This window comes from Ovis canadensis, chromosome 1 (genome assembly GCF_042477335.2).
Source record: "Ovis canadensis isolate MfBH-ARS-UI-01 breed Bighorn chromosome 1, ARS-UI_OviCan_v2, whole genome shotgun sequence".
Lineage (NCBI taxonomy): Eukaryota > Metazoa > Chordata > Mammalia > Artiodactyla > Bovidae > Ovis > Ovis canadensis.
This window is the reverse complement of record NC_091245.1, coordinates 224,725,210-224,742,183: the sequence shown is the minus strand read 5'-3', so window position 1 is coordinate 224,742,183 and position 16,974 is coordinate 224,725,210.

Here is a 16,974-nt window from a genome sequence, read left to right as displayed (position 1 = left end):
GGTGGTAGTACTCAAGTAAGAGGTAATAAGAGAGTGGTAATTACTTAGATCAGAGGATTTGAAATGCCTATTGTTTTAGCACCATGTGGAATTTTACTGGGGATGAATTGAAGGATATTGATAAACATTTCACTTGGGAATCATGGACTTACTATATACAGCAACAAATAGAGAGGTATAAGGCTTTTTCTATTTTCTGATCTAATAGCAGATATTTGCAATTTTAAAAGAAAGATAAATTGTCAAGACAACTAAATATTAGGAAACTTTTGTCTGAAAGTGGAATACTAGATTTAAATGTGCAGAGTGGAAGATGTTAGGGTAATGTCAAGGTTAAAGTGGCTGGACATGGATGTAGGTGAGTTGTATTGGCTATTTTACACTAGCTCTTTCCCAGTTGTATGACTTCAGATTAGTGACGGAAATTCTTGACACTTACATTTCCTACCTATAAAATGGGATAACAAAAATAGCTGTTTCATAGGCTTGTTGTGAGTTTTAAATTATTTAATATGCAAAAGTATAACAAATACATAGAGCACAGTCAATTCTCCATAGATGTTACTTTTCTTATATATAAGGTACAGATTTATTTTTCTCCATATTTATGCTATATCTTCAGTTCAAAAAATGTTTACACTTGTATTTTGCAGAATGGGATAAAACAACAAATTTTAATACATATTTCTTTTGCAAATCTTTCCCCAAAGGATAAGACAGTAGTACTACTAACCTTGATAATATCAGTTTCTTAATTAGCGTGCATGTGTGCTAAGTTGCTCAGTAATGTTTGACTGTTTGCAACACAATGGACTGTAGCCTGCCAGGCTCCACTATTCATGGGATTTTCCAACAAAAATATAGGAATGGGTTGCCATTTCCTCCTCCAGGGGGTCTTCCTGGGATAGGGATCAAACTTGTGTCTCCTGTGGCTCCTGCACTGGCAGGCAGATTATTCACCATTGAGCCACCTCTGAAGCCAGTTTCTTTCTTAGATAGAAATTCTAATGTCTATGAATAACAAAATGGTTATCTACCTGTTAGAGGTATTTATTTAATATATTTTTATATGTACTCACTGGGTCATAATTCTGCAATTTTCTTCTATTGGTATTATAACTAGAACAAGGTAAGCTCACATACTGTTGAAGCTTCACTTGGAGAATTTTGAACATTACTAACGTGTGAGATGAGTGTAATTGTGTGGTAGTTTGGACATTCTTTGGCATTGCCTTTCTTTGGGATTGGAATGAAAACTGATCTTTTACAGTCCTGTAGCTACTGCTGAGTTTTCCAAATTTGCTGGCATACTGAGTGCAGCATTTTCACAGCATCATCATTTACAATTTGAAATAGCTCAACTGGAATTCCATTACTTCCACTAGCTTTGTTCATTATGATGCTTTCTAAGGCCCACTTGATTTTGCATTCCAGGATGTCTGGCTCTAGGTGAATGATCACACCATCATGGTTATCTGGGTCATGAAGATGCTTTTTGTATAGTTCTTCTGTGTATTCTTGCTATCTCTTCTTAATATCTTCTGCTTTTGTTAGGTCCATACCATTTTATCCTTTATTGTGCACATGTTTACATGAAATATTCCCTTGGCATCTCTAATTTTCTTGAAGAGATATGTAGTCTTTTCCATTCTAATGTTTTCCTCTATTTCTTTACATTGATCACTGAGGAAGACTTTATTCCTCAGTGAACCAAGAAACTCCAGATGTTCAAGCTGGATTTAGAAAAGCCAGAGGAACCAGAGATCAAATTTCCAACATCTCTTAATTCATAGAAAATGCAAGGGATTTCCAGAAAAATATCTACTTCTGCTTTATTGACTATGCAAAAGTCTTTGACGGTGTGGATCACAACCTTGGAAAATTCTTGAAGAGATGGAAATACCAAATCACCTTACCTGCCTCCTGAGAAATCTTATGCAGGTCAAGAAGCAACAGTTTGAACCAGACATGAAAAAAACGGACTGGTTCCAAATTCGGAAAGGAGTACATCAAGACTGTATATGGTCACCCTAATTATGTAACTTCTGCGCAGAGTATGTCATGTGAAATGTTGGTCTGGATGAAGCACAAGCTGGAATCAACATTGCTAGGAGAAATATCAATAACCTAAAATATGCAGATGACACCACCCTTATGGCAGAAAATGAAGAGCAACTAAAGAGCCTGTTGATGAAAGCGAAAGAGGAGACTTAAAAAGCTGGCTTAAAACTCAACATTCAAAAAACTAAAATCATGACATCGAGTCCCATCACTTCATGGCAAATAAATGAGGAAACAATAGAAACAGTGACAGACTTTATTTTTGAGGGCTCCAAAATCACTGCATATGATGCCTGTAATCATGAAATTAAAAGACACTTACTCTTTAGAAGAAAAGCTGTGACCTACCTAGACAGCATATTAAAAGAGGAGACATTACTTTGCTGACTAAGGTCCATCTAGTCAAAGCTATGGTTTTTCTAGTAGTCATGTATGAAAGTAAGAGTTGGACCATAAAGAAAGCTGAGAGCTGAAGAATTGATGCTTTTGAACTGTGATGTTGGAGAAGACTCTTGAGAGTCCCTTGGACTGCAAGGAGGTCAAACCAGTCAATTCTAAAGGAAATCAGTCCTGACTATTCTTTGGAAAGACTGATGCTGAAGCTGAAGCTCCAATACTTTGGCCACCTGATGTGAATAACTGACTCAATGGAAAAGACTCTGATGCTGGGGAAGACTGAAGTCAGGAGGAGAAGGGGACACAAAGGATGAAATTAGGGGATGGCATCACCAACTCAATGGACATGAGTTTGTGCAAGCTTTGGAAGTTGATGATGGACAGGGAAGCTTGGCATCCTGCAGACCACAGGGTTACAAAGAGTTGGACATGACTGAGCTACTGAACTGACTGACTAGTTAGGTGCCACTGGACGTTTTCAGTAGTAAAAGTTTTTCTAAAGCAAGGTCACAAATAAGATAGCATTAAGAACCTCTCTATATGAAAAGAGTTCTCTGTAAGTAAAAACAGAAAGAATAAATGCCATTATGGGAAAACTTACCACTTTTAAATAATCTGCTACTTGTTATCTCATTTAATCATCATAAGCTACCTTTAAGCAAGTCATTAAGCTGCAGAAACAAATGGCTGGAGACATAAAGCATTGTCTGCTATCACATGACTACAGAGTAGTGAACACAGCATTTAAACCCAGTTGTCTATCTGCTTTCAATATTTGATATGATTCTTATTAGACTTGTCTTTATTTTAAAGAGAATATGACTTATGAGTACCTGAGGTTAGGTGCAATTGACACAAAAGAAGGTTTATTTCATCTTAAGAAATATCTTCCAATAGTGATCAGTTCAGTCGCTCAGTCGTGTCCGACTCCACGACCCCATGAATTGTAGCACACCTTCAGGTATCAAATGTTCTTCAGGGAAATTAAACACTCTGTGTTGGAAACACATGGCATACGCATCCATAGACTTTGTAATAAGTGCAGCAGAAATAAGGGACATTGCAAATAATATTTTTAGCAATGCACTTGTGACAGATCAGATTGCTGAAGACTAGATAATGGTTGTCATAACACACTCATCAAAAAACCATTAAGCGATGACAAGTATAGGAACAGAAAATTGGTTGGCTTAACATAAATTATGGGAGAAACTGCATTTGAAAACCAGGAACAGAAAATAAATGCTTACAAAGAAATGCTGCATTTAAAACAAAAAATAAAATTGTTTCAGTAGTGCTTCAATAGCTTATTTCATCATTTTAAAACACTACTTTCAGTCACATGTGGGATATACACTGACAGTTATACTTGTACTATCTCCTACATGAAACTACACATGTGTGCTTTCCAACACAGCAAATGTGGTAAACGCTCAAAATAAAGAAGTGCATACAGATATCAGCAGTTATCTTCAAATTAAATGCACTAACTAGTGTGACATTGTCCTTGGCCTTCTCACAGATATGTTTGGCTTTCCAGTTATATAATAGGGAAATGTTAGATGTATACATTAATTATCACTATGTATCTAACAACTAGGTTGGGGAGGCGACCTAGAAGAGCTACCCCACGTTGAAAGAGCGGCAGCAGCATGGGTGCAGGAGGGCCGAGAGGAGCTACTTCACGTTCAAGGTCAGGAGGGGCGATCTCGTCCAAGGTAAAGAGCAGCAGCTGTGCTTTGCTGGAGCAGCCATGAAGAGATACCCCACGTCCAAGGGAAGAGATACCCTACATCCAAGGTAACAGATACTCCACGTCCAAGGTAAGAGAAATGCAAGTAAGATGGTAGGTGTTGCGAGAAGGCATCAGAGGGTAGACACACTGAAACCACAATCACAGAAAACTAGCCAATCTGATCACACAGACCACAGCCTTGTCTAACTCAATGAAACTAAGCCATGCCATGTGGGGCCACCCAAGATGGGTGGGTTATGGTGGAGAGATCTGACAGAATGTCATCCACTGGAGAAGGGAATAGCAAACCACTTCAGTATTCTTGCCTTGAGAACCCCAAGAACAGTATCAAAAGGCAAAATGATAGGATACTGAAAGAGTAACTTGCCAGGTCAGTAGGTGCCCAATATGTTACTAGAGATCAGTGGAGAAATAACTCCAGAAAGACTGAAGGGACAGAGCCAAAGCAAAAACAATACCCTGTTGTGGATGTGACTGGAGATATAAGCAAGGTCTGATGCTGTACAGAGCAATATTGCATAGGAACCTGGAATGTTAGGTCCATGAATCAGGGCAAATTGGAAGTGGTCAAACAGGAGATTGCAGAGTAAATGTCAACATTGTAAGAATCAGTGAACTAAAATGGACTGCAATGGGTGAATTTAACTCAGATGACCATTATATCTACTACTGTGGGCAGGAATCCCTCAGAAGAAATGGAGTAGCCACCATGGTAAACAAAAGAGTCTGAAATGCAGTACTTGGATGCAATCTCAAAAACGACAGAATGAACTCTGTTCATTTCCAAGGAAAATTATTCAATATCATGGTAATCCAAGCCTATGCCCCAACCAGGAATGCTGAAAAAGCTGAACAGTTCTAGGAAAACCTACAAGAGCTTTTAGAACTAACAGCCAAAAAGATATCCTTTTCATTATAGGGGATTGGAATGTAAAAGTAGGAAGTCAAGAAACACCTAGAGTAACAGGCAAATTTGGCCTTGGAGTACAGAATGAAGCAGAGCAAAGGCTAATAGAGTTTTGTCAAGAGAACACACTGGTTATAGCAAACACCTTCTTCCAACAACACAAGAGAAGACTCTACACATGGACATCACCAGATGGACAACACCAAAATCAGATTGATTATATTCTCTGCAGCCAACGATGGAGAAGCTCTATACAGTCAGCAAAAATAAGACCAGGAGCTGACTGTGATTCAGATCATGAACTCCTTATTGCCAAATTCAGAATTAAATGGAAGAAAGTAGGGAAAACCACTGGACCATTCAGGTATGACCTAAATCAAATCCCTTATGATTATATAGTGGAAGTGAGAAAAAGATTTAAGGGACTAGACCTGATAGAGTGCCTGATGAACCATGGACAGAGGTTCATGACACTGTACAGGAGAGACAGGGATCAAGACCATCTCCATGGAAAACAAATGCAAAAAAGCAAAACGGCTGTCTGGGGAGGCCTTACAAATATACGTGAAAAGAAGAGAAACTAAAGCAAAGGAGGAAAGGAAAGACATAAGCATCTGAATGCAGAATTCCAAAGAATAGCAAGGAGAGATAAGACAGCCTTCCTCAGTGATCAATGCAAAGAAATAGAGGAAAACAACAGAATGAGAAAGACTACAGAGCTCTTCAAGAAAATTAGAGAGACCAGGGGAATATTTCATGCAAAGATGGGCTCAATAAAGGACACAAATTGTATGGACCTAACAGAAGCAAAGATATTAAAAAGAGGTGGCAAGAATACACAGAGATGTCCAAAAATTTCTTCACCACACAGATGATCACGATGGTGTGATCACTCATCTAGAGCCAGATATCCTGGAATGTGAAGTCAAGTGGGCCTTAGAAAGCATCACTATGAACAAAGCTAGTGGAGGTGATGGAATTCCAGTTGAGCTCTTTCAAATCCTGAAAGATGATGCTGTGAAAGTGCGGCAGTCAATATGCCAACAAATTTGGAAAACTCAGCAGTGGCCACAGGACTGGAAAAGGTCAGTTTTCATTCCAATCCCAAAGAAAGGCAATGCCAAAGAATGTTCAAACTACTGAACAATTGAACTCATCTCAAATGCTAGTAAAGTAATGCTCAAAATTCCCCAAGCCAGGCTTCAGCAATATGTGAACCGTGAACTTCTAGATGGTCTAGCTGGTTTTAGAAAAGGCAGAGGAACCAGAGATCAAATTGTCAACATCCACTGGATCATGGAAAAAGCAAGAGAGTTCCAGAAAAACATCTATTTCTTCTTTCTTGACTATGCTAAAGCCTTTGACTGTGTGGATCAAAATAGACTGTGGAAAATTCTGAAAGGGATGGGAATACCAGACCACCTGACCTGCCTCCTGAGAAATCTATATGCAGGTCAGGAAGCAACAGTTAGAACTGGACATGGAACAACAGACTGGTTCCAAAATGGAAAAGGAGTACGTCAAGGCTGTATATTGTCACCCTGCTTATTTAAGTTATATACAGAGTACATCATGAGAAACCCTGGGCTGGAAGATTCACAAGCTGGAATCAAGATTGCTGGGAGAAATATCAGTAACCTCAGATATGCAGATGACACCACCCTTATGGCAGAAAGTGAAGAATAGCTAAAGAGCCTGTTGATGAAAGTGAAAGAGGAGATTAAAAAGTTGGCTTAAAGCTCAACACTCAGAAAATGAAGATCATGGCATCTGGTCCCATCACTTCATGGCAAATAGATGGGGAAACAGCAGAAACAGTGTCAGACTTTATTTTGGGGGGCTCCCAAATCACTGCAGATGGTGATTGCAGCCATGAAATTAAAAGATGCTTACTCCTTGGAAGGAAAGTTATGACCAACCTAGAGAGCATATTAAAAAGTAGAGATATTACTTTGCCAACAAAGGCTATCTTTTTTCCAGTGGTCATGTATGGATGTGAGAGTTGGACTGTGAAGAAAGGTGAGCACTGAAGAATTGATGCTTTTGAACTGCGGTGTTGGAGAAGACTCTTGAGACTCTCTTGGACTCCAAGAACATCCAACCAGCTCATCCTAAAGGAGATCAGTCCTAGGTTTTCATTGGAAGGACTGATGCTGAAGCTGAAACTCCAATACTGTGGCCACCTGATGCAAAAAGTTGACTCATGGGAAAAGACCCTGATGCTGGGAGGGAATAGGGGCAGGAGGAGAAGGGGATGACAGAGGATGAGATGGCTGGATGGCATCACCGACTCAATGGACAGGAGTTTGAGTAAGCTCCAGGAGCTGGTGATGGACAGGGAGGCCTGGCGTGCTGTGATTCATGGGGGTGCAAACAGTCGGACACAAGTGAGTGACTGAACTGAACTGATCTAACAACTCAATGGCTTAACACATCTACAAAAAATATACAAAAAACTTATTCTCACAATTCTGTGGATTTCCAGAATTTGATGATATAGGCTATCCTTTGCTTCAGATTCTCCTCCTGATTAGGCCTTTTTTGGACAGCTCTATTTTAATAATGTTCATTGGGGTCCAGGCTGTGGAAGTCCTAGTGACCCAACTATGTTTGTTAATTTTAGGTGTCAAGTGGACTGGGCTTAGGGTTGCCAGATATTTGGCCAATTCTGAGTGTGTCTGTGAGGAAATTTTCACATGAAATTAACATTTGAATCAATAGACTGGATAAGCAGATTCCTTTCTCCAATGTGAATGATCTTCATTCAAGCAATTGGAGTTCTGCTGCTGCCACTAAGTCACTTTATTTTTTTTTAATTTTTTTTAGTTTTTTATTTTTTAAATTTTAAAATCTTTAATTCTTACATGCGTTCCCAAACATGCACCCCCCTCCCACCTCCCTCCCCATAACATCTCTCTGGGTCATCCCCATGCACCAGCCCCAAGCATGCTGCATCCTGCGTCAGACATAGACTGGCGATTCAATTCTTACATGATAGTATACATGTTAGACTGTCATTCTCCCAAATCATCATTTCCGACTCTGTGTGACCCCATAGACGGCAGCCCATCAGGCTTCTCTGTCCCTGGGGGTTCTCCAGGCAAGAACACCGGAGTGGGTTGCCATTTCCTTCTCCAATACATGAAAGTGAAAAGTGAAGGTGAAGTTGCTCAGTCATGTCTGACTCTTGCGACCCCATAGCCTATAGCCTACCAGGCTCCTCCATCCATGGGCTTTCCCAGGCAAGAGTACCTGAGTGGGTTGCCATTTCCTTCTCCACAGCTGGAGTTCTGAGTAGAGCAGAAAGGCTCACTGGAAGATGAGCAGGAGCTCTTTCTTCACCAGGACTATGATGAGCTGGGGCATGGGTCTTTTCCTGCCTTTGGACTCCAACTGAAACGTAGATTCTTTGTGGGTCTTGAAACTATTGGCTTGTATATTGCAGCTCTTCAGAATTATCAGCCTTCATAATCATATGAGCTAGTTTCCCTATATATATTATATATCAAACACAGAAGACCCAAGTTTGATCCCTGGGTTGGGAAGTTCCTCTGGAGAAGGGAAAGGCAATCCACTCCAGTATTCTTGCCTATAGAATCCCATGGACCAAGGAGCCTAGTGGACTACAATCCATGGGATCGCAAAGAATTGGACATGACTGAGTGACTAGTACTACTACTATATTATATATTAAGGAATTATAAATACTATATATAATAATGTTATATACAATGTAAATTAAATATACATATAAATAATATACATACATCTTATTGATTCTGTTTCTCTGAGATCCCTGACTAATATATATCCAAGGGATCTCTTCTGAAGGAAACAAGAATTTTCTTAAGTCTAAGCTCACAATTGACTCACTGATACTTTTACCTGTATTCCATTAGCCAGAGTAATCACATGTATAAAAATCATGTCGTGAAGTCAGAAAAGAAGAGAAGAACACCATGCTCACTATGTGGCCATGGCAAGGGTGAAGATTTGGGGCATTTATTCATTGCACTTCAACAGAGTCAAAAATTTAACATGAGCATTGATATGCCTCTTTTTTAGTTTCTTTGCTAATCAAGAAGCTGATTGAAAACTGATCACCTATGGAATGTACAAAGATCAGACATACACTTTATAAAATTGTGCTGTAAATGCATTTCTTTCCAATATTTAGAAACTACTCTAGAAAGTAAAATGACAAAATATAGCAATAAAATTAAGAGATATTAACTACTTTAGAGGATTAAAAAATCCTACATTTGGTTTTGGTTTGACTAGATTTGGTCATTAGACCGGAACATTTTCTTCCCACAAGTTTATTTTTTCTATTTTTCTATTTTTATTTTTATTTTTTATTTATTTTTTTAAATTTTAAATTTTTATTTTTACTTTATTTTACTTTACAATACTGTATTGGTGTTGCCATACATTACTTTACAATACTGTATTGGTTTTGCCATACATCAACATGAATCCACCATGGGTGTATACTTGCTCCCCATCCTGAGCCCCCCGCCCACCTCCCTCCCTATACCATTTCTCTGGGTCATCCCAGTGCACCAGCCCCAAGCATCCTGTATCCTGCATGGAACCTAGACTGGCAACTCGTTTCCTACATGATATTATACATGTTTCAATGCCATTCTCCCAACCATCCCACCCTCTCCCTCTCCCACAGAATCCAAAAGTCTGTTCTATACATCTGTGTCTCTTTCGCTGTCTCTCATACAGGGTTATCATTACCATCTTTCTAAATTTCATATATATGTGTTAGTATACTGTATTGGTGTTTTTCTTTCTGGCTTACTTCACTCTGTATAATCGGCTCCAGTTTCATCCACCTCATTAGAATTGATTCAAATGTATTCTTTTTTAATGGCTGAGTAATACTCCATTGTGTATATGTACCACAGCTTTCTTATCCTTTCATCTGTTGATGGGCATACACACCAAGGAAAACAGGATTGAAAGAGACACGTATACCCCAATGTTCATTGCAGCACAGTTTTTCTATTTTTAATTGAAGGATAATTGCTTTACAATTTTGTGTTGGTTTCTGCCATACATCAACATGAATCAGCCATAGGTACACACATGTGGAAATTTTAATTTTGCATTCACTTTCACTCTTAAAACCTTAAAATATACTTGAAGGAAATACTCCAATTGAAAGAAACATACAATAAGAAAGAGAAAGGGAGGAATAGAAAAAGAGAGATATTGAGAAAGCAGATAATTATTGAATTTTTATTTTAATACTTTGCATTCTAAAGAAGAGCAAATATTGCATAAGAAAAAAGGTTATAGCATCACAATAAATGACAGCAAATAAATAAAAAGTAATAAATCAAAGCATTTAGAGAACAAGAAAGACCTTCAGGGTTTAAAATATTATGGCACAAATGTAAAATTCAATAGACTGAGAAAATAATTGGAACAAAGTTTCTGTAATTAGAAAAGCAACAAAAAAGAGATGGAAAGTAGGATGTCAGAAAAATTAAAGCATTGACCCAGGATGTTTGATATCCAATATCAATCTACTAAGATTTTCAGAAAGGAGGAACATAAAAAAGCAGAAGCAAAGTCATCATTTAATAAATAATACAAGAATACTGCTGCTACTCTCCCCAAATCCTTGGAACCAGAAAAGAGAATTTTATCAAACTTTTAAAATAAGAACATGACTATGCTATTTAAAATGGTCTACAACACAGAAAAATAAAGAGGCATTTTAAACAACTTTGGAGAGGGTGGGATGATTTGGGAGAATGACATTCTAACATGTATACTATCATGTGAATTGAATCGCCAGTCTATGTCTGACGCAGGATGCAGCATGCTTGGGGCTGGTGCATGGGGATGACCCAGAAAGATGTTATGGGGAGGGAGGTGGGAGGGGGGTTCATGTTTGGGAATGCATGTAAGAATTAAAGATTTTAAAATTTAAAAAATAAAAAAAAAGAAAGAAAATCACTAGACCTAATAATGATTTTAAAAAAGAAGAAAGAAAATGAGGGAAAACACTGTTTTGCAATTGGAACGATTATTATGAGTTAATTGGGCTGAAGTATGTGTGGAAGATTAAAATCTTAAAAGTCTCTGAGGTGAAAATAATCATGTATCACTATATACTTTAAAAAAAAAAGAAAAAGGACAGTGTTAATGTAGCAAAGACAGGCAGGATGGATAACTGATATGAGAAAAGTTTGGAGAAATAGGTAGAGTATAAAATACAAAACCTTCTGAGCTTTTGAGAAAGTTGTCATTAAGTACAATAAGATGGCATGAGAGCGTTTCAAAAAGTAAAAAGAACTGCTTAGATGTATCTAATTATGAAATCAGTTCAGTTCAGTTCAGTTTCTCAGTCATGTCTGACTCTTTGCGACCCATGGACTGCAGCACACCAGGCCTCCCTGTCCATCACCAACTCCCGGAGTTTACCCAAACTCATGTCTATTGGGTCAGTGATGCCATCCAACCATCTCATCCTCTGTCATCCCCTTCTCCTCCCACCTTCAATCTTTCCCAGCATCAGGGTCTTTTCAAATGAGTCAGCTCTTCACATCAGGTGGCCAAAGTATTGGAGTTTCAGCTTCAATGTCAGTCCTTCCAATGAATATTCAGGACTGATTTCCTTTAGGGTTGACTGCTTGGATCTCCTTGCAGACCAAGGGACTCTCAAGAGTCTTCTCCAACACCATATTTCAAAAGCATCAATTCTTCACCACTCAGCTTTCTTTATAGTCCAACTCTCACATCCATACATGACCACTGGAAAAAACATAGCTTTGACTAGATGGATATTTGTTGGCAAAGTAATGTCTCTGCTTTTTAATATGCTGTCTAAGTTGGTCATAACTTTTCTCCTAAGGAGTAAACGTCTTTTAATTTCATGGTTGAATACACCATCTGTAGTGATCGTTTCAATTATACTAATTTCACCAATTTTGCAGTTTAAAAGAATCTTCTTGGGGTCTGATCATGGGTCACAGAAATAATGTATACTTGTTCATGATAATGAATTTGATAAAGGACAATGAGATTTAAGTTGCATATTGACAAAACAGGTGATTACCTATACTACACAATTTCATAGACAAATAGAAACTTACCAAAAGTACTTAACTTTATTTATTTAACATTACCTGGTAGCTCAGAGGTAAAGAATCCACTTGCCAAGTTAGGGGACATGTGTTTGATTTCTGGGTCATGAAGATCCCAGGGAGAAGGAAACAGCAACCTAATCCAATATTCCTGCCTGTAGAATTCCATGAACAGAGGGGCCTGGTAGGCTACAGTCCATGGGGACACAAAGAGTCAACTAAACTATAACAGCATCATTCGACAGGGTACATATATCAATGATATTTCCTTATTCTTCCAATCTCCCGACCCTAATATGACTTAGGAGAGTTAATGCTTGTTTTGAATTTACACAAGGAGAAAATGACCATAAAAAAAACCTTTAAATAGTTTGATCAAGGTCTTGTTTTAGAATTAGTTTTTCAAAGCTTTCTTTCAAAGATCTGATTCTTGCTTACTTTTCTAGGATTGTCTTTCACTGTTTTATCTTTATACACCATGATCTCTTGCTACAGCAATACAGTATTTTTTGTTTTCATGGGAATTTGTATGGAAATTACTCTTTATATATGGAGAGTTCTTTGGGATGAGAGAGAGTAACTTTTACTCTATGATTATTTATGAGATGTATATTCAGCATATTTACTTTTCAGATATTGTTACCCACCATGGAAAGAATGATATGAAGATAGAACTTTGTCTAGTTGTACTGTTCTTTGTGTGTGTGCTCAGTTGCTATGATGTGTCCAGCACTTTTGCCACTCTATGGACTGTAGACCCCCAGACTCCTCCGTCCTTGTAAATTTCCAGGCAAGAATACTGGAGTAGGTTGCCATTTCCTACTCCAGAGGATCTTCCTGACCCAGGGATCAAACCCACTTCTCCATGTCTTCTGCACTGAGAGGCAGATTCTTTACCACTGCACCACGTGGAGAGCCCCAGTTCAGTTCAGTTCAGTTGCTCAGTCATGTCCGACTCTTTGTGACCCCATGAATCACAGCACCCCATGCCTCCATGTCCATCACCATCTCCCAGAGTTCACTCAGACTTAGGTCCATCGAGTCCTTGATGCCATCCAGCCATCTCATCCTCGGTCGTCCCCTTCTCCTCCTGCCCCCAATCCCTACCAGCATCAGAGTCTTTTCCAATGAGTCAACTCGTTGCATGAGGTGGCCAAAGTACTGGAGCTTTAGCTTTAGTATCATTCCTTCCAAAGAAATCCCAGGGTTGATCTCCTTCAGAATGGACTGGTTGGATCTCCTTGCAGTCCAAGGGAATCTCAAGAGTCTTCTCCAACACCACAGTTCAAAAGCATCAATTCTTTGGCACTCAGCCTTCTTCACAGTCCAACTCTCACATCCATACATGACCACTGGAAAAAAGATAGCCTTGACTAGATGGACTTTAGTCAGCAAAGTAATGTCTCTGCTTTTGAATATGCTATCTAGGTTGGTCATAACTTTTCTTCCAAGGAGTAAGCGTCTTTTAATTTCATGGCTGCAGTCACCATCTGCAGTGATTTTGGAGCCCCCCCCCAAAAAAGTCTGACACTGTTTCCACTGTTTCCCCATCTATTTGCCATGATCTTCGTTTTCTGAATGTTGAGCTTTAAGCCAACTTTTTCGCTCTCCTCTTTCACTTTCATCAAGAGTCTTTTTAGCTCCTCTTCACTTTCTGCCATAAGGGTGGTGTCATCTGCATATCTAAGGTTATTGATATTTCTCCTGGCAATCTTGATTCCAGCTTGTGCTTCTTCCAGCCCAGTATTTCTCATGATGTACTCTGCATATAAATTATATAAGCAGGGTGACAATATACAGCCTTGACTTACTCCTTTCCTATTTGGAACCAGTCTGTTGTTCCATGTCCAGTTCTAACTGTTGCTTCCTGGCCTGCATACAGATTTCTCAAGAAGCAGGTTAGGTGCTCTGGTATTCCCATCTCTTTCAGAATTTTCCACAGTTGATTGTGATCCACACAGTCAAAGGCTTTGGCATAGTCAATAAAGCAGAAATAGATGTTTTTCTGGAACTCTCTTGCTTTTTCCATGATCCAGCGGATGTTAGCAATTTGATCTCTGGTTCCTCTGCCTTTTCTAAAACCAGCTTGAACATCAGGGAGTTCACGGTTCATGTATTGCTGAAGCCTGGCTTGGGGAATTTTGAGCATTACTTTACTAGCATGTGAGATGAGTGCAATTGCGTGGTAGCTTGAGCATTCTTTGGCATTGCCTTTCTTTGGCATTGGAGTGAAAACGGATCTCTTCCAGTCCTGTGGCCACTGCTGAGTTTTCCAAATTTGCTAGCATATTGAGTGCAGCACTTTCACAGCATCATCTTTCAGGATTTGAAAGAGCTCAACTGGAATTTCATCACCTCCACTCACTTTGTTCGTAGTGATGCTTTCTAAGGCCCACTTGACTTCACATTCCAGGATGTCTGGCTCTAGACTAGTGATCACATCATCATGATTATCTGGGTCGTGAAGATCTTTTTGTACAGTTCTTCCGTGTATTCTTGCCACCTCTTCTTAATATCTTCTGCTTCTGTTAGGTCCATATCATTCCTATCCTTTATTGAGCCCATCTTTGCATGAAATGTTCCCTTGGTATCTCTAATTTTCTTGAAGAGATCTCTAGTCTTTTTTTTTTTTTTTTTGGCATTCGTCACTCACTTTATTCAGACACTTAAACATACCTCTCTCCCGACAGGGCTCTCTGTACATTTCATTCTTCACAGTAGAGAAAAACTCCATTATTCCCCAAATCCACCCACAGGGAAAATTTTCAGGCTGTCTTCAGTTTGTAGCAGAAACAGCAGCCCAGCCAGTCAACAAGGCTACATCCACAAGACACCCATGTCCCACCCTACCCTTTACTTCCCTCATTTAGAGCTAAGATTTAAAATCTGCTGATTTTAAAAGTATAGTAACCCTCACATTAACACATAACCAAACATAAACAATGAGGATTCTTAAACAAGGACAACTGTTTCCAACTGGGTTATTACCAGGTCAGCCTGAAGGTGAAAGGAGAGGTTAAGAGAGACTGTAAAACGGGCAGATCTGCCTTCCGCCCTTGAAATCCCTTCAAGGGACAATTCAGTAGTACTGAAAAGGCCTCAGCTCTGACACATGTTAGGAGAGAAGCCTGGACGATGACTAACAAATGGAAACACTACTGCGCTCGTGGTTTTCGATAAACTGAACCTGAGGCCGCTGCCCCACTCACGAATGGGAGGATGAAACGAGAGGCTTACTTAGAGAAACTGTGACACAAATATAGATTCCGCGACCCACAGTCACTTTGGAAAGAAGCCACGAGAGGCTGGATCGGTTCTCAAACCTCAGCTAAGGGTGGCTCTTCTTTCTCCCCAGTATAAGACAGCAAACACATCTATAGGGTAGAGTTATCATAAGTGTTCCCTCTGACTTTGGAAGCAAGGAGAAGGCTTTCCAGATACACCTGGGAGACAGCAGGCAAACCGACACCAATTTAAGCAGGCCTCCCGAAAGAGAGAAGTCTGCTGGAGGTCTTATAAAACAGCGACGTTCGTGGACAGGCACAGAAGGGGATGACGACAGCCTTGGGACTCCAGGGGAAAGTCCGTCAGGATGCTCTGCGGTCTCAGCGGACAGAGTCCAGCCTGCGTCCGCCTCTGCTGACTCCTCCGCAGATGTATCCCCAGAGCAGTCTCCACGAGAGTCCATCCTCCGCCCCACGGCGCTTAACTGAGATGAGCACCTGACGCGTGTCCCCCCCAAACCCGGCACACTGCCGCTGGAGCTTGGCGCCCGACCCTCGCTCCCCTCGGCTCTCTGCTCTCCGGCAGGGGGTCTCAGGCCTTTACCGCCAGGCACGGTTCAGGGGTTTGACCTGCGCCAGCCTCTTCATGATCATGGTGGCGAAGACCAGGCCAAAGAGGACGCTGCTGATGAGCACGTAGTCATAGTCGTCTTTCAGGACGTCGAACTGCTTGGACGAGTAGACACGGGTCTGGTAAATGTCTAGGCCGTAGGCCACGACGGAGCAGAGCAGAGAGGAGAAAATGATCCCGTATTCTCCAGATGTACAGATCCACGCAGAGCGGTTCATCAACTATAACCAGACAGTTTCTCAAATGCGAGGCATCTACACAGCTCCCTCGGGCCTGGAGTCCACTTGTCAGATCTCTAGTCTTTCCCATTCTGTTGTTTGCCTCTATTTCTTTGCATTGATCGCTGAAGAAGGCTTTCTTCTCTCTTCTTGCTATTCTCTGGAACTCTGCATTCAGATGCTTATATCTTTCCTTTTCTCCTTTGCTTTTCGCCTCTCTTCTTTTCACAGCTATTTGTAAGGCCTCCCCAGACAGCCATTTTGCTTTTTTGCATTTCTTTTCCATGGGGATGATCTTGATCCTTGTCTCCTGTACAATGTCATGAACCTCATTCCATAGTTCATCAGGCACTCTATCAGATCTAGACCCTTAAATCTATTTCTCACTTCCACTGTATAATCATAAGGGATTTGATTTAGGTCATACCTGAATGGTCTAGCAGTTTTCCCTACTTTCTTTCATTTAAGTCTGAATTTGGCAATAAGGAGTTCATGATCTGAGCCACAGTCAGCTCCTGGTCTTGTTTTGGTTGACTGTATAGAGCTTCTCCATTTTTGGCTGCAAAGAATATAATAAATTTGATTTTGATATTGACCATCTGGTGATGTCCATGTGTAGGGTCTTCTCTTGTGTTGTTGGAAGAGGGTGTTTGCTATGACCAGTGCATTTTCTTG